Source organism: Loxodonta africana, chromosome 2 (genome assembly GCF_030014295.1).
Source record: "Loxodonta africana isolate mLoxAfr1 chromosome 2, mLoxAfr1.hap2, whole genome shotgun sequence".
NCBI lineage: Eukaryota > Metazoa > Chordata > Mammalia > Proboscidea > Elephantidae > Loxodonta > Loxodonta africana.
Window position 1 is genome coordinate 88,942,440 of NC_087343.1, and position 22,226 is coordinate 88,964,665.

At 38.3% G+C, this 22,226-nt stretch overlaps 1 protein-coding gene across 1 annotated transcript in view; it reads right to left on the reverse strand.

Annotated features, from left to right (window-relative positions):
• The window catches only part of HAPLN1 (hyaluronan and proteoglycan link protein 1), an 88,377-nt gene extending 68,452 nt beyond the window's left edge, over window positions 1–19,925 (reverse strand). The window contains exon 1 of the mRNA XM_003408127.4: window positions 19,392–19,925. The gene's annotated coding sequence lies outside the window, so the exon portion shown is untranslated. The remainder of the gene's footprint in view (window positions 1–19,391) is intronic.
• Window positions 19,926–22,226: the final 2,301 nt, after the last annotated feature.

Genomic DNA, 22,226 nt, shown 5'->3' on the forward strand with positions numbered 1-22,226 from the left:
CTCAGTCCAATAAAAGGCATCTATTTTTTTTATGTCTAGTGCACAACTAACATCATATTTAATGGTAAATACACTGGATTCTTTCCTTCTGAGATCGGAAACATAGAAAGCATATCTGCTCTTACCACTTATATTCAACATTATACTGGGGTTTCCAGATAGTGCCTAGAGACAAGAAAAAGAAATAGAAGGCTTCCAAACTGCAAAGGAAGATTTAAAACTCTATTCACAGACAACATGATTGTCTACACAGAACATCATATGAAGTTTACAAAAAGCCGTTTTACCAAATAACAGAGTTTAGCAAGGTTGTTGGTTACAAGATCAATGTGCAAACATCAATTTCATTTCTATACACTGGTATTGAATAACCAGAAATTCAAATTTAAGCAAGTCCACTTACAATAGCATCAACTATGAAATACTGAAGGAGAAATCAGACAAAAGATATGGAAAATTTGTACACTGAAAATTACAAAATATTCCTAACGTAAATTAAAGGACACATAAACAAAAGGAGAGAAACGGTGTGTTCTGAGCCCTGGTGGTACAACTGTTAAGCACTCGGCCTCTAACCAGGTTGCTATGAATCAGAACTGACTGGCTGATACGTAACAACAACAACAACATGGTGTGTTCATAGATGAAACCCCAGTATTGTTAAGACATCAATTCTCTCCGATTTGATCTCTGGATTCAACGTATTCCTAATCAAAATCTTGGCAAATCCTTTTGCAGAAATTGCCAAGGTGATTCTAAAATTAACATGGGAATGTAAATAACCAAGAATAGACAAAACAATTTAGAAAATGAACACACAGTTGGAAGACTTATGCTACTTGACTTCAAGACTCGCTATAAAGTTACGATAATCAAGACAGTGTGGTATTTGCGTTGAGATAGACAAATAGATCATTGGAACAGAATACAGAGTCCAAAAATAAAATCACACATACATGGTCAGTTGATTTTTAACAAAGATGCAAAGGCAGTTAAGTGGAGAAAGGATAGTTTTCCACAAATGGTACTGGGAAAATGGAATATCCATATCCAAAAATATGAACTTCAATCCATACCTTGCACCCATATACAACAAATTAACCCAAAATGGATCACTGACCTAAATTTAAAATCTAAAACTTCCAGAAAAAAATCAAAGGAGAAAATTTCTGTCCCCTTGGGATATGGAAGGATTTCCAGGTTACAATACCAAAAGCATGATCCATTAAAAAATAAATACATAAAATGAGAAATAGATTTTATTGTAATTAGCAGCTTGTACTCTTCAAAAGTCCACTGATAAGAAGAGCATGAAAAGACAATCTGCAGACTGGGAGAAAAAATTTCTAAAGCACATCTCTGACAAAGAACTTGCATCCAGAATGTATAGAGAACAGTTCAAAAGCAGTAAGAGAACAAAAAAGCTACTTAAAAAGTGCACAAAATATTTGAATAGACATGTAACCAAAGAAGGGTACAAAGACGGAGATGAAAAAATGCTAAATATGCTTAGTTATTAGAGAAATGAGCATTAAAGCACAATGAGATATCACTACATGCCTAATAGAATGCCAACAACTAAAAAGGTGAGTCATACCAGGTGCTGGGGAGAATGCGGAGCAACTGAAGCTCTCATTACCGCTGGGGAGATTGTAACATGGTAAAATCTCTTTGGAATCTGTATGGCTGTTAAATAAAAAATTAAACAACACCTACCGAATCACTCAGCCATTCTACTCTAATGTTTTTACTAAAGAGAAATGAAAGTCTACGGCCATATAAAGACTTGTACACGAATGTTGATAGCAGCTTCATTTGTAATTGTCTCAAGCTGGAAATAGGCCAAATGTCCATCGACAGGTGAATGATAAACAAATTTGGTATATCCACAAACCGGAGTATTATTCGCATTTAAAAGAACGCATTATTGATACATACAACAACATGGATGAATCTCAAAATAACCATGCTGCGTGAAAGAAACCAGGTTAAAAAATGCATACTAATGATTTTATTCATACATTTCTAGAAAGTTCAAACTAATCTATAGAAAAAGCAGATCAGTGTCACCCTGGGGAAGAGAGAGGGGGCAGTGGAAAGGATCACAAAGGGATGCTAGGACGCTTTTTGGCTGTGGTGGTGATTTCACAAGTGTCCACATATACAAAATTGATCATTTGTATACTTTGAACATACACAGTTTATTATATGTCAATTATATTTCAATAAAAATATTTAAAAAAATACAACCATCTATAAGGCCTCCAATCAAATTACTGTCTTTTTTTTTTTTTGCATTTTTTTGTATATACTCCAAACATTTCAGTTAAATATAAATGGTTTTATACTTTTCACCAAAATGGAACAAAATTGTATGCTCTTCTGAAAACTGATTTTTTTAATTGAATATGTGATGGGCATCCTTCTATTTCATTGAGTCCTCTTCCACATCATTTTTAATGCCTGCACATTACACTATTGAATGTGTATACCAAAATTGTTTTAAACAATGACTTATTTTTGGATAAGTATACGGTCTTACCAATAATGAAACAACATTTTTATATCACTGTAGGCAAATCTGTAAAAATCTCTAATTCTTCTCTTAGTCTAAATTCTACGAAGCGAGATTACTGAGTTAAAAATACATAAATTAAAAATGTATTTGATACGTATTGCTAAATTGTTCTTCAGAAAGTTCACCTCAATTCTCACTCCCACCATGGCCCAGGAAGCTTTGTTCTACTCTCAGGAGAAATCCTATGGGTTGTGTAGAGAGTTACTGTGCTCATGGGCAATCTTTTAGAGCCAAAGATTGATAAGCACTCGGAAGAACTCTAATGCAACTATGCCTATATCTAAACTTCACAGGCAGTCAATACACTGTTAATCATGTTATATGTGCTTAAATTTCTCAGCTGTATACCAGGACACAGAGGAAGGAAGATGGTCTTATCAGATTCAAACTTAAACTTCCGGTACTGTTTACTTATACACAAAAACTCAGATTTGTGAGTTACGGGAACATTCTGTTACATAAATGAAATGTGTAAAACAAATAACTAATTTCTGATATACTTAATATTAAATCAAGCCCACTCCATAATTTAGGAAAATAGGTTCAATAAATAACCAATTAAGATGGAGCCTGGGTTGCATAAGCGGTTTACAATTGGTTGCTAACCAAAATGTTAGCAGTTCAAATCCACCCAGCAGCTCCAGGGAAATAAAAGCCCTGGTCATCTGCTTCTGTAAAGATTACAGACAAGAAAATTCTATGGAATAGTTGTACTCTGTGACACATGGGGCCCCCACGAGTTGGGGGCCAGTTCGATGGCTGCTAACAGCAAAAACATCAGCCACAGCAAGAACATAAATCAAGCTACACTTCTACTTTCAGAGCAGAATATTGGAATCCCTCCTTATGATAGGTCAAAACAAATGCTTTATTTAAAACTACGCTTATCTACTACTGTACAGTGTAGAAACCAAAAGGTTTTTTTACAAAATGGGGAACAGAGCATCACAGGTAATGCAGATGTCTCATCCCTCAATGACCTCTTCCCATCCATCAGTTTGAGGTGACAGCTATTGCACATTTAAAATCCGTCACCATTCCGAATTTAGATTATGCAGGAGTCACAGATTTTTCACCTGTCATCTTTAGTAGGGATATTGTCACCCTGGTGCAGGGCATGCAGGGATGGAGAGAGAGGGGAAAAAACATTTTTGTAAAGAATCCACAATAATGCAAATCAAGATTATATTTTGTTTCTACCAATTACAGTAAGCTGGTATTTTCATTTAACGTTTAGACCTTGACATCTTTAAATGATTTTGTTTTACCTTTTGTATAGCTAATGCATCACCATTAATAACAACTATTAGACAAAGCTAGGTTTCAAATTTGGGTATGATCTAACAGTTTTAAGACACAGATATTTAATGATGGTACAGTACTTTTCTCATTCTGCTCTCTGAAGATTGATTTGAAATTGCAACAATACATAATGAAATAAAGTCACTATAAGATGATCAATGCTTTCTGTTTTCAGAATTAGTTTCCAACTCTGCGTTGACATTTATCTTCCATTTCTCTGGTGTACTAGCTATTTGTTTAATAAAAGAAGACCTTCCCTGTGACAAGGACATTATCTTATTCATTCCTATAATTCTGTTAGCGCTATCAGTCAGGAAGCTTACTTTCAAGTCATGTTAATGCAAATGAGGTTTTCCTTTTGGTCTTAGAGCTTCAAGGCTCAAAGTCTGTACATGGGCTATAAAGTTAGTCCTATGAGTAATTGCAATGTGGCTCAGAAGCTAAAAGAAATAAAAATGCTGTGCAGTATTTGTAACGATGTGTCCAAAATAAAATTTTACAGAACAAAATCGTATTAGTTTCTCAGGGCTGCTGTAACAAAATACCACAAACTAGGTGGCTTGAGATAGCAAAAATTTATTCTCTCACAGGTCTAAAGACTAGAAGTCCAAAATCATGTGTTGGCAGGACCGTGCTCTCTCTGAAGACTCTAGAGGAGAGTCCTTCCTTGCCTTTTTCAGCTCTGATAGCCCCTGGTTTCCTTGGCTTGAGGCAGCATCACTCCAATCTCTACCTTCGGCTTCCCAGGGTCATCTTCCATCTGTGTCTGTTCTCTTCTTTCAAGGACGCTAGTCATACTGGGTTGCTATGAGTCGGAATCGACTTAACGGCAACAGGTTTTTTTTTTTTTCCTACTTGATGAGGGCCCACCTTAGTTCAGTATGCCCTCATCTTAACTTGATTACATCTGCAAAGACCTTATTTCCAAATAAGGTGACAACGATAGGTACCAGGGGTTAGGACTTTAACATGTATTTTCTGGGGGCACAATTCAATCCAAAACAAAAAAAAAATACAATGTCTTGCATTTAGAAATAAATTGCCTAAATATGACCTTGGGAAGATTTTCAATTTATTCCATAAAGCATCACAGGGCAAAACTAGGACAAATGGAAAGAAGTTATAGGAAGCTATTTTGCACAACATCAGGAAGAACTTCCTGATAAGTCATGTAAAAGTGAAATGAATTGCCCTGTGAAATACACAGCGCTTTCTGCCACCGCAGGTGTTGAAGCAGATCAACAAACATCAGCTAATTATGGTTCACAAGAGATTCCTATGGTGGGTGGGATGTTGGAACATGCTGGGTTTCTTTGAACTCTATGATTCCAAATCAAACCATTCAGCTCAGAACTCTAAGGGACATAACGATGGATCAAAAAATCTACTAACAGGGAGGCTATAAATTAGTGAAATAAATACATTTAACAATTAATTACAGTCTAACATATAGAAGGAAACCATGGTACTGTAGTGGTTAAGTGCTACGCCTGCTAATCAAGAGGGCAGCAGTTCAAATCCGCCAGGCACTCCTTGGGAACTCTATGGTGCAGTTTTCTACTCTGTCCTATAGGGTCGCTATGAGTCGGAATCGACTCGACGGCAGTGGGTTTGATTTTTTGGTTTAACATATAGAAAAGTATAATAAGTAATGGTGGTGCAAATAAAAAGTAAGAGTAAACTGGAAAAAAAGTGACTAATTCCAGCTAGGGGTACAACTCGAGGTTGCCTAGACAAGACGTTATATTAGTGACGCTAGCATAAGCCATATTTCAGGTGGCAGGCATAAAGTGGAAAGGGATTTCCGAATGAGAGTAATGCATGAGCAAAGAATTCAAGGCATAGAACTGCACGTATGCTTGGTACGAGAAGACAGATATTCTGGAGATTTTAATTATCTGAAGCCATGTCATAAATTTGTGTTTACTTTGGCTATCAAGGCCTGCCTTTCAGTGCCTTTAATAAATAGTTGTAACATTGTAAAATATCCTGTAGAAATCGGAAACTTCCCAATCATTATGTTTATTTCCTGTTTGTAATTTAAAATAACACTAGAAAATGTTAATGAGGGGTCTGAATATCTTAAAATGTTTCCAGGTTTTTTTCCAGATAGCAATAGGACTATATAGCATCTGAAAACAGACTGCAGGAACTGAATCACCAGTAAAGATTGTCTCAGCTGAGTCCCTTCAGGGAACTGAGTGCAACCATATCCCTCTAGGCTTGTAGACTTGGCTCTCAGAGAAAGCAAGCCAAGCAGCTAAGAGCCACCCAGAACATAGTCAACCCCACCTACTGATTTTTGGCATTTTCTAAAGTAGGGAGAAAAGTAAACTTTCCAACTAGAAAGTTTTGCTCCTTGTTAGTTGTTCTGCAATCTTTTAATTTTGGATACTTTTAATTATTTCTCTTTGTTTTCTTGTTAGCAGTTTCACTATGATGTGCCTGTGTGCATGTGTTTTAATTTATCCTATTTGGACTTTGTGCTACTTGAATCTGCGGCTTGATGACATTATGGGAAGTCATGGACCATTATTTCTTCAAATATTATTTCTGCCCCATTTGCTCTTTTTTCTCCTTCTGGGATGCCAATATATATATATCCCGCATGTCTTTGAAATTTTTTTTTTTTTACTATTTTTCATCCTTTATCTCAGTTTTTACTTTTTAAACTATCTTCCAGTTATCTTCTTGGTATGTCTACGGTTTTCTTAAACTCAAGTACTGAGAGTTTCTTAATTTCAGTTATTATTTTTTTTCAGATCTAGAATTTTCACTTGGATCTTTTCTTTCTTTCTTTCTTTTTTTTTTTTTGGTAGTTTCCAGTTCTCTACTGAAATTATCTTAGCATCTAATTTCTTAGGCATAGTAATAGCATAAAGTCTGCATCCGATAATGCTAATATTTGGATCTTATATTGGTCTGTTTCTGTTTTCTTGGGTTTTGTTTGTTCTTGTTCATTTCTTCCTGTCTCTAGGTATGCTGGATAATTTTAGACAGAATGCCAGATATTGTATATGAAAAAAAAGTGTAGAGGAGACATTTTGAGGTTCTAGACAGTGTTATTGTCTCCCAAAAAAGATTAATTTGACTTCTGGAAGGCATTTAAGAAATAACCTTAATCTAATCAATAATTAAGCTAATTGGAAGCTGGTAATCTGTCTTTTGAGGACTCTGTGTGTGTGTGTATATGTGTTTTCTGGTGCACTTATTTTTATGATGTGGCTGGGGGTATTTTTCAGAGCCCTTCCTACTTGGCAGAACCTGAACTCTGATTTTTGTCCCTTCAGTAATATTAGACCTCAGTCTACACTTCAGAATCAATCATGCCCTTGGGGAAAAAGCTATCTGTACTCAAGGTTGGGCTCACCTCAATGTGCTTTTCCATAATTAACAGTTGTCTGTTTTTTCTAATTGCCTGTTTCAGAAGGATAGATTTGCAGCAAGCTGTTACACATACCAGAAACTCCCATGGCAAATATTGTTGGTTGTCTATCTAGCAGCAACTTCTATCTCTTCCTTGCTAACAGAACTTGATTTTATTCAGATATGGGGCGCCTAAAAAATTGATATAAGCTACAGTATCACATTTAGTTTGCCAGTGATTGATTTAGATATGAATATGTGACCTGGCAAATAAGATACATGAATAAGTATATTAGGGGCTTTGGCAAGGCTTTCTTCATTGAATACAAAACAAAGCTGCTTGAGGAGAAAATTCTCCCACTCCTTTATGCCTTTGGACTTTGTCAGGGAGAATATAATTTTTGAAGTTATGACAGTCATCTTGAAGTCTTAAGGGAAAGGCCAAGAGAGTTGAATTTTACAACATGATCCTTGACATAATTGTGCTGTTGAAATAATCAAACTGAATCTACCTTCCTCGAGATGTGTTGTCAAAAAACCTTTATTTTAAAAGCTACTTTTAATTAATATTCTCACTTGCAGCCTAAAGCATTCTTACTGATATGCTTATACTTTTCTGTGGTCCAAAGACCATTAATAATTATTGACATTTTTCTGACTACAACAAGAAATTACAACCATATTAAAAACTGGTGTTTATTGAAGCTATAATGGACATGAACTTGAAATGAAAGAGAGTATTCAAGATCATATTCCATAAAATACAATGTTTAAATCAGTTTTTCTCAGAGGTGAGCTTTTTTTTTTTTTTTTTAACTCTCAGCTCTCCATGCACTCATTTTTTTGTGCATTTCTTTTTGCCATCTGACAAATCTCCCTGACATTCTTTCCCTTATCTCCAAGCCTGGCTTTATGCTAAGTGATTGAAAGAGAATTGTGTAAAGATATATCCCTTGTCCTCAAGGAAGCACAGACTTACAGATTTTCATTATATCTTTAATTTCTAAAGTTGATTTATTTTAGTGTGAATTTTACTTTTTAAGCCTTCATTTTTAGGCCCCACTTTATTTTTGAATGGCTGCTTTCAACATAGACATAACGTTTTATGAGAGAAATTCTGTGGAGGGGAAAAAACCTAGTTGGAAACTTTATCCAAAAACATTGAATTTCAAACAATAGTCATAGTTTGTGCTGTTATCATAAAATAACATTCAATGTTGTTTTTACATGAACTCCAGATGATTGTTATACAAACACTAGTGTTAATATAAAATCTTTTACCAAAACAAAATTATATATATAAAAAAAATGCAATGAAACAGTCATAAAAGAGTCAAAAAAGATAAACTTATTGTGGTTGAAGACTATTTGGCTAAAAAACTGTATTTAGTCATTCATTCGTTTGGCTAATTGAATATGTATTTTTATTACCTATTTTTTTTTTTTTTTTTTATTATGGTACAAGGATCCCTGGTAGATCAGTGGTTAAGAACTACAGCTGTTAATCAAAAAAAGGTCAACAGTTTGAATTCATCAGCCACTCCTTGGAAATCCTATGGAGCAGTTCTACTTTGTCCTATAGGGTCACTATGAGTCAGAACTGACTCGACAGCATGGGTTTTTTTATTATAGTATAAGGAAGCCCTAGTGGTGCAGTGGTTAAGTGCTCAGGTACTAACCAAAATGTCAGAGTTTGGAACCCACCAGCTGCTCCACGGACAAAATATGTGGCAGTCTGCTTCCATAAAGATTACAGCATTTGAAACCCTATGGGACAATGCTACAATGTCCTATAGGATAGTTACGAGTCGGAATCAACTGGGAAGCAATGGGTTTTATTCTGGTACAGGTAATACTGTCTCCTAAGGAAGGGAAAAATTTAACATAAAGATGGTGATTTGCTCAAGGTACAAAAACACCAGTTAAAAATATTCATCTCTCCAGACTCCTTGACAATGTGATTTAGTTCTTGTTCACCATAAGCAACGACTGTTGAGTACGCATCTAGAAAATCTTTTTAATAGGCATGCTTCTTAGAAAATAAACCCGATGCCGCCGAGTCAATTCCAACTCACGGCGACCCTACAGGACAGAGTACAACTGCCTCATGGGGTTTCCAAGTAGCTGCTGTTGGATTTAAACTGCAGACCTTTTGGTTAGCAGACAAGCTCTTAACCACTGTGCCACCACGGCTGCAAATGGGCCCCTGGTGGTGAACTGGTTAAGCGTTCAGCTGCTAACCAAAAAGCAGGCAGTTCGAATCCACCAGCCACTCTTTGGAAACCCTACGGGGCAGTTCTATTCTGTCCTATAGGGTTGCTATGAGTCGGAATCAACTCAACAGCAATGGCTTGTTGGGTTCTTAGAAAATATTTGCATTAAATACTTTCATAATTGACAAGACTTTCTCAGTATTAAAATATGTGGAATTTGGGGGTAAAATGCAAAATATTAAGCGTATGAGAAATAATTTTAACATTGGCCAAACTGTCAATCTGGTGAATTTGGAAGAGTATGTTAATGAACTGACTTAAATGGAGTAATATCTCAAAATGTCACAAGGTGGCAGCACACCTACATTATAAGATGTAATTATCAAGGGAAAAAAACGATCCCTTGTAGGTATTCTGCAGCTAGAATGAGTTTATACCTGCTGTGTATTAAAAAGAAAAAAAAATTTTTTTTGTATATATATATATAAATACATATATACTTTTTTTCTATATGTATATGCTTTCATTTAAAAAATATTTCTATCCTACCATTACGGCCAAATGAAAAACTGAAAATTAAAAAGTTTAATTTTTTGACATGTAAATTATTGAAAAATATCTTAGATAAAATAAAACCATAGCCACTAATGGATACACATTTTATGGCAGTCTTAGGATAATTATCAGTATATTATGTTTTTTTTTTTTATGTTGTTAGTTGCTGTACAGTTGCCTCCTACTCGTGGCGACCTTAAAAATTGTTGTCCTGTCCTGTGCCATCTCCACGATCTTTGATGTGTTTGAGTCCATTGTTGCGGGTATACAAAACCACAGCTAAAAATGTTCTATAAATTTGCATCTTGATTGATGTATTTTAGTTAGGCAATTTTATTTATCTCACGAGAATAAATTCAGTAACTTCATTTGTTGGATTTTAAAAGGGAAATGTTGAGAAGTCTCATGGAGAAATTTTTATTTGGCATTGTCTAGGTACAGTAACTTTGAGGAGGAGAGTAGAGTTGCCAGATTTAGCAAAAAAAGAGCACAGGACACCCAGTTAAATTTGAATTTCTGATAAACAACAAGTAGTTTCTTTCTTTTTTTTTTTTTTTTTAGGATAAATATGTCCCATGGAATATTTGAGGCATATTTGTACAAAACATTATTCGAGTATTTAATATTTATCTGAATCAGGTTTAACTGGGCGACCTGTATTTTATCTGGCAACCCTAGTGGGACGGCCAGGGGAAGGGGCCCTAAAAAAAAGTAAGTTGCTGAGGAAACCAGAGAAATCCAAGATTATGGACTCCAAATCTGACCTAAGATTTAGAAGTCTTCAGGATCAAGGAACTAATTACAAATGGACTATAACTAGGCTGCATTCTGTGGCAAACTCATTTATGTGCTAAGCTAAACAACACGGACTATGGTTAATCAAGTACTCTGGTGAATTACCATCTATACCACACATTGATTACTGAGTTTTAAACAACAAAATGCAGCAACATATATTTAAAGTTAGCTCAGTATTGGACAAAGTTGAATGAATAACTACAATTCAGACATATTGGGGTCTTACCCAACCTCAGGGCTATCATTATGAAAATCTGTCATTAGAGAAGTAAGGATCGGAAATGCCATTTTTGATTTTATTTAGTTCAACAAACATGCCCGGCACCTTCTATATGCAGAGGGCTGATTAGTACTGTGAAATGTAAGGATTAATAAAACATTGCTGTTATTCAGTTCAGTGAACACTTATAGGTGATAAAATAAAGGTTAATATCATGTCTAAATAATGCCAGAATTCATTCTTACCTATTTTTCCCAGGGTTCCCTTGGTTCTTGGTCAACTATTTTGCTCTTTGTTTTTCCCTGGGATGATCTCCTTCCCTATTCCATATGTTTTCAAATACCATTTTAATGCCATAGACTATGTCTCCAAGTATGGCTCCTCTCTTATGCTTCAAATATGCTGAGAGGATCAAAATTAAATCAACATAAATCAAACTCCTCTCTTTTCATTTTTCTGTTCAATTTTGACACTGGCTGCAGCATGCAGCACTTCTTCCTCTGGCCCCAACCACCTGGAGCTAGGTCAGGGCTCACAAGTTAAGGGACACAGTCCTCCAAAATGTCAAGTAGACCTAAGACTCCAGAGGGCAGCCACAAAGCTTGGGAGCCCATTTGACACCCACACTTCTGATCTGATGGCTACAGATTCAAGATTTTCTCACTCTTCCTTCAGGATACCAGCTATAAGCTCAGGGGTTCCCAGCCCCCCTGACTTCTGACTCGTTTCCTCCCACTATTCTCTCGGGTTCGATAATTCACTGGAACAACTCACAGAAAGTGCTATACTTACGATTAGAGTTTTATTACAGCTAAAAACATATAAATGAAAATATTCATAGGATCAGGCCTGGGAAGGCCCCAGCATGGTGCTTCTGTGTCACAAAAAGGGTGCCCCACTCTCCTACAAGCACCTATGCCTTTTACCAACCAGGAAGCCTATGGAGTTTCTGTGTCCAGAGTTTATACTGGCTTCATCATGTAACCACGATTGGGGCCTCATTGCCTAGGCATGATTGGCTGAATTGTACCACACCCACACCCCTCCTGAGGCCAGCTGATATCAGGCCATGCTGTGGTCTTTCTGATCAGGCCAGCCTTCACTCTAATACAAACCCTCAGGTCTGGTTTGGAGGCTAGATAACAAAAGTAATTCAATTACTCAGGAAATTCCAAGGATTTTATGTTATCTCTCAAAAAAACAAGGGAAAAGATCAAATTACATTGGGTAAAGTTAAAATTTTTATTCTACATATGTACATTTAACTCCCATGAGTACTTGGCTGTCCCATGGGTACTTCCAAAATTAGGCTTATCATTTTCACCCATAACCTTTTTTTCTTCCTATATTTCCAGTCTTAGTCAGTTGTCCCCTCTTTATGTAATCATTTATAGGGCACCTATTGAGTGTCAGACATTCGTATTCCCCAGCTCAGTGAATGATGTAGGCTAATGATCTCTTTCTTTAAGGCTGCAGGGAGGAGTGGGTAGCAGGGAAGGAAACCAACTCTCTAAATCAGGGTCATCAGTCCTAGCAATTAAAAAGTGGTAAGCACATCTTTATAACACCGTATTGGTATCCTACAAGAGCACCAAACTATATTGGCTTAATCAAATTAATATATAAATTAATTTGAAACACCTGATAAAACATGACAGTCGTTACGCTAAAGGTCCCTGGGTGGTGCAAACGGTTTTCACGGCATTACAAGATTACAGCCAATGAAAACCCTATGGTGTGCAGTTCTACTCCGAAACACTAGGGGTGGCCATGAGTTGAAATTGACTCCAGGGCAACTGGTTTGGTTTTTAAGTCATGAAGCTGCATGTTAATTAAGTGTAAAATGGGAAGGGGTTTAACCAAATGACACTTATTAGTGTTACTTTTATAAAGGCAAAGCAAATTTTTTTTCAAAGTTAGTTGTCCAGTATCTATAATCAGCATCCATGTCCAAATTTCTTTGAAATCAATTGCGCATAAATACCTGAACATATATTTTTAAAAGGTGTTGTCTTTGTCTCATACTTTCAACATAATGTTTAATTCCTGTCCTTCCCCCATACATATCCCAGTCTTCTACTTTCAGCCCCTTCACTATGAGGAGTTTTTGGACTAAATAAGTGGATTCTCACTGTTCCCTCCCTCTAGACCTGGACCTTTGGGATAGCATGAGGGCTCAAAAGAGTAGAATATAAGAAGTTACGAATGCTCTCCCTGACCAGGGGCAAGGGTCTAAGCACTGTAATGAAGGAATGAGAGAAACTTGAAGCATAGATTAGAGCAACTGAAGAAAACCAAAAAAACCAAACCTATTGCCGTTGAGTTGATCATGACTCATACATACAGACCAGTACAGGGGTCTTCCAAATGATCAGGTTTGATTTCCCCAGAGGCAAAGAGAATTGAAAAGTGACCTGGGTAAAACCCTGAGGAATTGAGGGGGAAAGAATGGAAAGACAGGTTGATTAAGCTCAGCTAAAGTAAGCCAGTGGTTAACAAGACCCAAAGTCCTGTAAGTCTCTGGAAACAGGCCTTAAGGGAACCCCTCTTCTCACAGTGGGGATAACTGCAAGACTGAAAACCATAGAGGACTAAGTCAGGTTTAATCACGCCCCTTGGTGTAAGGATGGGAAGGCTTGCAGATGTTTCAAATTCTTTTAGCAGAGAACAAAACATTTATTCTAAAGAAATAAAAGGCTGAGAACATAAATGCACTGAGTGAAACTCATTCACACTGAAGTGTAGTCAGTCATTCAAGCAATGGATAAACCAGAGAAGTATCAGATGCTCCGGGGTGAGGGGTGAGAGCAGGAGGGGTCTCAGTTTGTTAAGTAGAGAAGGGTGGAAAAGCTGGGTAAGGGCAAAGGAAGGAGACCCAGGACACTAGAAAGGCAAACTTCACCTACCTGGCAAATTCTGCTAGTGATTCATGATGTGTGTTCATCCGTCTCCTCCACTAGCTTGTGAACTGCTTGAGTACAATTACTCTGTGACACCTAGCACGGTGCCTGGTGCAAATGGTTAGCACTAAATCATTCTTGTTCAATCTGAATTTTAGTTGCAAACTGACGGAAAACAACTGTGTGCAAAGAAAATTTTCCTTTTCTTATCCATCCAAATAGATTTTTGGAACTCTTGCCCTCCTAGGGTTTTGGGATATCAGGGCTGCCCTCCCAGGCCTAACTGAGCCCACACAACCAAGAAACCAGCTCTTGTCCGTCTAGCTAGGGAGACAGCAAACATGGGGCAATGATTTTAAAAGATGCATGCTCAAAATACACTTAATATTTAAACCATGAGATGAGCCCCTTTTGGTTGTCATTCCAAGTGCACTTCAGGATCTTGCAATATTTCAGGTTCATTTTCACTGGGTTGACTTTCTGATTTTTTTTAGAATGGATTTCCATGGTATACAGTGAAGAGACCAGCACACAGTGCTAGCATGGTGCCTGGCAAATAGCAGATGCCCAATAGATTTTTACTGATGAGCAAATTAGGCGACCCCCCAAAATTCAAAATAAGAGAGTCCAAGAGAAAAATTCACCTAGTATGGTTGAAACTTAGCCAAGGAATTATCCATTAAACTTTGTGAACATTTTAGGAAAACCCTGATTTACCACAATAATAATTTGAAATATTATTTAATTGGGTATTATTCACTACAGTTAGAATTCAGTAACCAATCAAGTAGATTGTGTCCTCTTTGAATGAAGTTAGGTTGAACAGAAGTGGACATTTCTGTTACCTTGATAAGACTGAAAACCAGCCCTTGAACTTGAATAAATGTTCTAAGTTATTTTTGATGTTGTTGTTAGGTTCCATCAAGTCAATTCCGACTTACAGAGACCCTATGTACAAGAGAATGAAACACTGACTGGTCCTGCACCATCCTCACAATCGTTGCTATGTTTGAGCCCATTGTTGCACCCACTGTGTCAATCCATCTTGTTGAGGGTCTTCCTCTTTTTTGCTGACCTTCTACCTTAGTTTGTGAGATTTTTTTGGGGGGGGTTATCCTCCTGGCTGTCTAGCAATACCTTCATCTCAGATGTCCCTCTGTTAAGCTAAATAATGAGCAGAAACTAAATATAGTCCAGCAACACTTGATATGTATAAAAAATCCTGGGGTTATCTGAGGAACATACCCAAAACTCTTCAATACCAGCAATCTTCCGTGTGTCCATAACCGGGAGATGCTGTCATTTGGAACTATGACAGTAAAACCAAGAACTCACTAGCATCGGGCCATTTCAGAGAGTTTAACTAGTTCTTTCTGTGGAGTTCTAGTATCATTAAATCACTGGAAACCATCAAAGCTTCTTGTAACATAGTTTTCCAATACATGACTAATTATCTACATTTAGGACCTCTGATTTTTAGGTAATCCCTCACTAGAATGATTAAGTGACCGAATAATCGGAAGAAATTGTTAACAGAATGGCTTGTTTCTGGTGGATAATGACCTATTGCAAATAAGAATTAAGATAGGATGCTGATGTTACACAATTGATGGTGTTGATGCCAGCCATTAATTCTGATCAGTATAATTTTGTGGCGTTAATGAAAACGGACATAGCGGACAGCTTTCACAATGTAGGTCTTTCACAGTGTAGATCTCACTGCCACATGGAAAACCAATGTCCCCTGAATAGGAAATGTCCATCCGGAGCCAACAGACCTAACTCCATGTGTGGATTGCACCTCTAGAGCTCAGCAAGTAACAAACTTTTTTTTCTTCCTTTTACTGAGACATTTTATCTTACAACCCAATCTTCAGAACTTGTCTTAATTAATACAGGTTTGCTAACACGGATGCCACTAAGTCATATACCTTGCAAAGAGCCAGTTGGAGTAACAATTCATATATCTCCTAGAGAACAGCTCTTCAAAACTCCCAGCACAATATTCAAATAAATTAATCTTCTGTGATACCCTAATGCTTTTCTCATACACTGGTCTTCCTTGTAATTGCCCTGGTCTAGGATTTTTTCTATTACATCAATTTAATGGAAGCAAGATTCCTGCTTCAAAACTGCACCATAGGTATAGAAGATGTTGTTCTAATGCTCATTATTAGTGTTGGAGAGAATAGTTTGTAAAATATACCTCACTAAACCAGCTCATCAAGTCAGCATCAACTCATGGCAACCCAATGTGTGTCAGAGTAGAACTGCGCTCCATAGGATTTTCAGTGGCTGATTTTTTGGAAGCAGATCACCAGGCCTTTCTTCTGCATTGCCACTGGGTGTACTCAAATCACCTACCTTTTGATTAGCAGCCGAGTGTGAAAAGCAATCTTTACTACTATTCTTTTCCATTTAATAATAAAAAAATCTAAAGAATATGTACTAATATCTGTTTGCTAACCTCTAAAGCTAGTAATTATCCATTTAAAATCAGTAACAATAAACTCTAAGAAAATTTGTCCCAGTTTTACAAACAGTGATTCAAGATGGCCAAACTCTCCCCACCCTTCCTTGAACTATGTCAAGACATCGCTGTAAAAAAATGAATACTGTATTAACACTGAGGTGTGGTTATTAAACTGTACCCTCATGGAAACAGAAAGCTGACCGTAAACTGCGCAATTCAAGAGTAGACTGATTTTAAATGCATTGAGTATTTAATAAACCTATACGTGGTGCTTTGATTTTTAAATTATATAAAAGTCTTTTGCTACATTTTCTACTCTGAGCACCTACCACAAAGTCTGGCATATAATTAGTGTTCAAAAAATGCCAATTGAATGAAAGGCTCAGAATTTTTTAATATGAGGCTGGTGAGAAACCCTTTGAAGCATCCACTAGGTGGCACACAGGGACCATGTTTCACGCATTAAACGCCCACAGACCCTCCTATTCTTAGAGTAAATAAAGAGCTGCATTATTAATTTACACCATCGCGTCGTCCACTCTACACCTAATATTTGTTTAACCAGCTGTTTCCTCTAATCCTCCTTAAACATTATTGATTAAAATCCTAAGTATGTTCAGGTCCTCACCCCTCCCCACATTTCCCCAAGTTCGTTTTGTTATCTTTAAACGACAGGCTAAGCCTATCGGACGACGTAGACCAAGTACTTTGGTTACCAATAATGGGGGCAAGGTGTCCATAAATTAATTAGAAGCAACAGAAGATCATCATATAAAAGTGATTTTCAAATTTGCTTTGCATCCGGTTGAAATTTTAATGGATGGGAATACCATTATCTTAAAAATGTAATATGGAAAATAAAGCACCCATGGGCAAAAGAAAACTTGTGTTTTCTGAAGAAGGCAGTTTTCTGAATATGACTCTTGTTCATTTTTATAAAGATGAAGTGTAGTTCTACCTGAAGATTCTAAAGACCTCTTCAACTGCTCAGAAAATACCAGTATTCCACACCCCAAGAATCTAAAAGACAGGACTGTTTAGTAGACCATTTACTCATAAAGTATCTTCTTCAGGCTCTGAGCCTATTTATCCTGGATGTGTTACTTGCTCCCAAAGGAAGGAAAGGAAGTGAAACCACTAGGGATATAATGAATTGATTCTTCTGTGTGAAAGTCTCTTCAGTACTTCTAAATTACAGTGTCAGTCATTCCTCTGAGAGACAGGGCTTTCCTGAAAATAAATGGCTCACTTTATAAGAACATGGTGTTCCTCTCCTGTCCCTTATAGAAAGCCCAGGTTTACTGGGCACTCTTGTGAGAAGTACCAGCCTCTGGGTACATTCCCCTGTGGCCCAGTGATCTCTGGAAGTTGTTGGTTTTCTCTTGCTCACTTAGTAAGCTTTAAGCAATATTAGCTCTCTTTACCTAGTTTTCCTATGTTTAAACTGTTTGCAATTTGGTGAAGAGATTACCCAAATATGTAGACTCATTCTCTTTGCTGAAACAATTAAATTATTAAGAACAGATAGTACAAAACTGATTACCCATTGCCATTGAGTAGATTTCAACTCATTGCAATCCTATAGGACAAAGTAGAGCTGCTCCATTGAGTTTCTGAGGAGCGCCTGGCAGATTTGAACTGCTGACCTGTTGGTTAGCAGCCATAGCACTTAACCACTACGCCACCAGGGTTTCCACGAAACTAATTAGAGACTTAAGGCTCAATGGTTCTTTGGCATACATTCTGTTTCACTAAATGGGAGGAAAAAACGGCTTTTATTTGAATAAACAGAACTAAAGTTAAGAACTGATGCGAAGATTATGAAGTATCACACTAAAAGTTATCCAGAGAGCAACTGTGATATATTTTTGGTAGAACAATATTCTTATTTCATGATTCCATTAAAATATTAAAGTCACTGAAGTGTGTATAAAATTGCTGTGAATTTAGTGCACTGAAATAATCAAATAGAAATGGTTACCAGAAACTGCATTTGTAATGAATAAATATTATATTTCACTTAGAAATTAATTCACAGGCTTCATCTCTTAAGAACCGTTAGCTTCCAAGAAGGCAGCCGGTATGTTTGATTTTATGACATCACACTGGAACATGTACAGGAACACTTTCCATCCTAAAAATTCCCAAATGTACTGACCACTTCATGTATTTTTCCAGTGATAAATGAAAATAAAACAACTTATTTTCCAAATAATAAAATGTCTTATTTTGAACACAGCAGTCATATTCAATGAAAGAAAACAACTTCCATCTAAGTTCAAAAGAGTTCAGGTCTCCTTTGGGTGGTGAACGGCCTCAACATATAAATAATTCCTTTAAGCCATGTTTAAAAGTAATCTTAACAACTATGATTTTGAACAAATTTTCAGCACGTGAAGATTATCCATCAACATCGTTATACATAGAAATGCATCAGAACTCTATGGTTTTAATTTCATAATTAGCTAGAGAAACCTGGACCAAAAATGGTAACATCTCAAAGACTGTTAATCTAACAGGTATTACATATGACGGCAGTAACTTTTTTTCCCATATAAACTAATACAGCCCCTAAAACAAAACTCATAAATCTGGACTGGGGACATTTTCAGTCCTCATCTCTTCCTTTAGCCTATACTATTCTTTTTGATCTCAGGTGCTATAAAAATGCTGAAATACAGATGGAAAAGTCACCACTTGGAAACCAGGAACCAACCATATTCACAGTAGCACTAGCAAAAAGCCTGGATACTAGAGCTAATGTTTTTCATAAATTTAGACTAAGCCTGTTTATTGCAATGCAGTACTTTATCTGACAAAATGAACCTTAAAAATTAAAAAGAAAATGTTGTGATGTCATGCTAAACCCCCCCAAAATTAAAAAAAAGTTTAATGTATACATATACAATGATATGTATTGTTTTCTGAAAGCTTTATGGCACCAAAGTTTGACCCAAAGAGGAAAACAAAATTATGGAAGTTTTACCTTTTCCTGAAATCCAGAAAGCGCAGATGCTCTCAAGTCCTGCTGATGTTGGAACCTGGAGATCAAGTGAAGCTAGCGCTCTTTCCCCTCACCTTAAGTTTGTCTCTGGGAGAGTGTGTGTGCGCGTGTGTGAGTGTGTGTGTGTGCAGAATGTCTCTTTGTGGCTCTGGATGGCAGAGGTCCTGATCCTGGGAAGAAGGAGGCACTTTCTCACCAAGAGCAGAAGAAAAGCAAAGCGTCACCAGGCAAGTTCTCCTACCAGATCCCCTAATTACAGCCTAACGTGCACTTCATGCAAACTTCAGGGAGGAAGGGAGGGGCAGCGCTGTGCCCAGACCTTGTAAAACAGCAGCCTCTTAGATGACTTTCCTTTCTGCTCAGATCCCCGACTGTCCCGCTCTGGGGTTCAGGAAAAGCGGCAGCTGCAACCACAAGCCCTCCACCCACACCACACCTCCTGCACTCTCACCACTCTTAAGTCTGTCCAGAGTGGGTGGGTAAAGGGGTTCAGTGAGATGATCTGTGGGGCAGCGGTGTGAGGCAGACTCTCCAGGACAATTTTCGCCTAGTTTTTTTTTTTTTTTTTTTTAAGCCTGTGCTTAAAAGGAAAATTCAAGGGTAGAAGAGGTCCTCTCTTTCCCGCCTTTCCGCCAGCCTCTAAGATGATTGAAGATAACAAGGTAGAGAGACAGTTATGACAACAGATAAAGTTTCCAAAATTGGAGATGCCCTACCACCCCAACTGCCAGAAGCCTATTTTCCCCGCTTACTGGATTCAGTATCAGTATTAGGTTTAAATCTTCCTTAAGAAACAACTGCTATTGTATGACAGACCTCAAAGAACCTGGATTTATTTATAGAGTGAGGAATGCGAGGGGGAGAGAAGATGGGTGGGGTTGGGTTATGGATCCATACCCGGGATTAGAACCAGATGGTCAAAGGGTGCGCGCACGCGCTCTCGCAGACACACACACACACATCCCCCCCCCCCCCCCGAAAATAACCACTGAGGAAGATGCTGGGACACACGGGAAAACGCCTCCTGAACAAATAGACATTTATTTATAACTCCGGGGAGAGTATATAGGTCCATTGATTCCCGCCTTGAGTAACCAAGGATTTTGGAGAGGAAATGGCTTCATATTTCAATAACAGAGCCACCTTTGATGGAGCCTTAGGAGGGGAAAAAAAGAAACACACCGCAGGAAGCAAACGGCAGTTGAAGCAGCCGGGAGGAGGGAGCGGGGCTGGCTCAGGGACTGAGGACAAGCAAACAGGCCTGAGGGGGCCGCAGCCAGGGAGAAGGCGAGACCGGGGCAGGCCGGCCTGAGAGCCGGGGGTGCAGGGCACAGTGGGCGCAGGGCACTGGGATGCGTCCAAAGGCTGGCAGCAGCGCTCCCGGCTTTCGCCCGCTGGCCCCGGGAGGCTCAGGCTGAACTGCCGGCTCTTCACCACCGCCGTCGCCGCGACTCCCGCAGGGGCGCTAGTAGGGCAGGGGAACCCGCAGGGTAGGGAGACTGGAGGGTCAGAGAACCGGAGGGGCAGGGGACTGATAGGGCAGGGGCAATTCGTGGAACAGAGAAGCTAGTGAGACAGGGGGACTGAAGGGGAAGGGGCGCAGGTGGGAAGGGGACTCGTGTGACAGGGGCATCCGTGGCGTAGGGCGGGGCACAGGTGGGGTAAAGGGACCGTTAAGCAGGGTGTCGGATGAGGCAGGGGAACGTGTGGAGCAGGAGAATTGGTGTGGCAGGAGGTAGATGAGACAGAGGCTCGGGTGGGGAAGGAGCGCGCGCTCTGAGCCGCGCGGGTGGCGGCGAGCGGCGCTATTGTCTTAGATATAAAGCCTAAACCGCTGCCACCTCGGCTTCCTCTGGCTCTGAGGAGAGGCGGGAAAGAGATCTCAAGGAAAAAAAAAAAAAATCCGCTTCTTCCTGATTTACCCTGATTTATTTCACCCTTTCCTACCACAAGGCTCTCCCTTGCCATTCGCGCCTTTGTAAAGTATCACGTGAATCTTGAGGAAAAATTGTATTCCAAAGACAAACCAAATACAACCGCTCATTCAAGGAAGACAGTTACGTTTGAAATGAAATAATTAAAAACGAATTCTCCAACAGGCAATCAAACGCCTATTTTGGAATTCCAATTCCTAGACAAGGCGCCTGTCTTCATGTTTTTTTTCTGTTTCTCCACACAGGGAACAGTCGCCGAAGTTTTGCAATTTTATGTCGTTAATTTAGTGGCTATTGAGACAGCTGTTACGTAGGCCCGCACACTAACTGCCAATGAAAATAAGATACATCTCTGCTTTTCAACTATGAAAAGAGTTTTTATGCTATTTCTTGTAAATGCTCTGAGTGGTATGCATTTCAAGGAACATATAAGAAATTAAACTTAAATACAGTGCAATTTTTTTTTATAGTGCAATTTTTATACTAAAGCGCCGTAAAGATGGTGAGGCTGTTGATGTGTGGCTATCGAATTATACAAAGACTCTTTAAATGCTGATTTTTGTTTCCGCAGCTTAAAAACTGAATTTTTAGGGGCTGCCTGGGGAGTAAATCATAGCAGCCGGCCTCTGGAAGGCACTTGTTCCCTTATTTTGTAGTTTGAAACATATTTTTAATGCATTCTCTTCAGAAATTGTTTAGTAGCCAACCAAGAGAATCTGTTTTGCAAGGTAGTCACATGACAGTGAGTTACATTAGGTTTTTTTTTTTTTTTCGGGTATAACCCCCTGAAATTGAGATAGGCTTCCAAAAATAATGACAGCTGCTTATCCCTGCTGCTCCTGACAAGACTTGTCCTGTCAGTCCTTCCCCACCCCCACCTCCC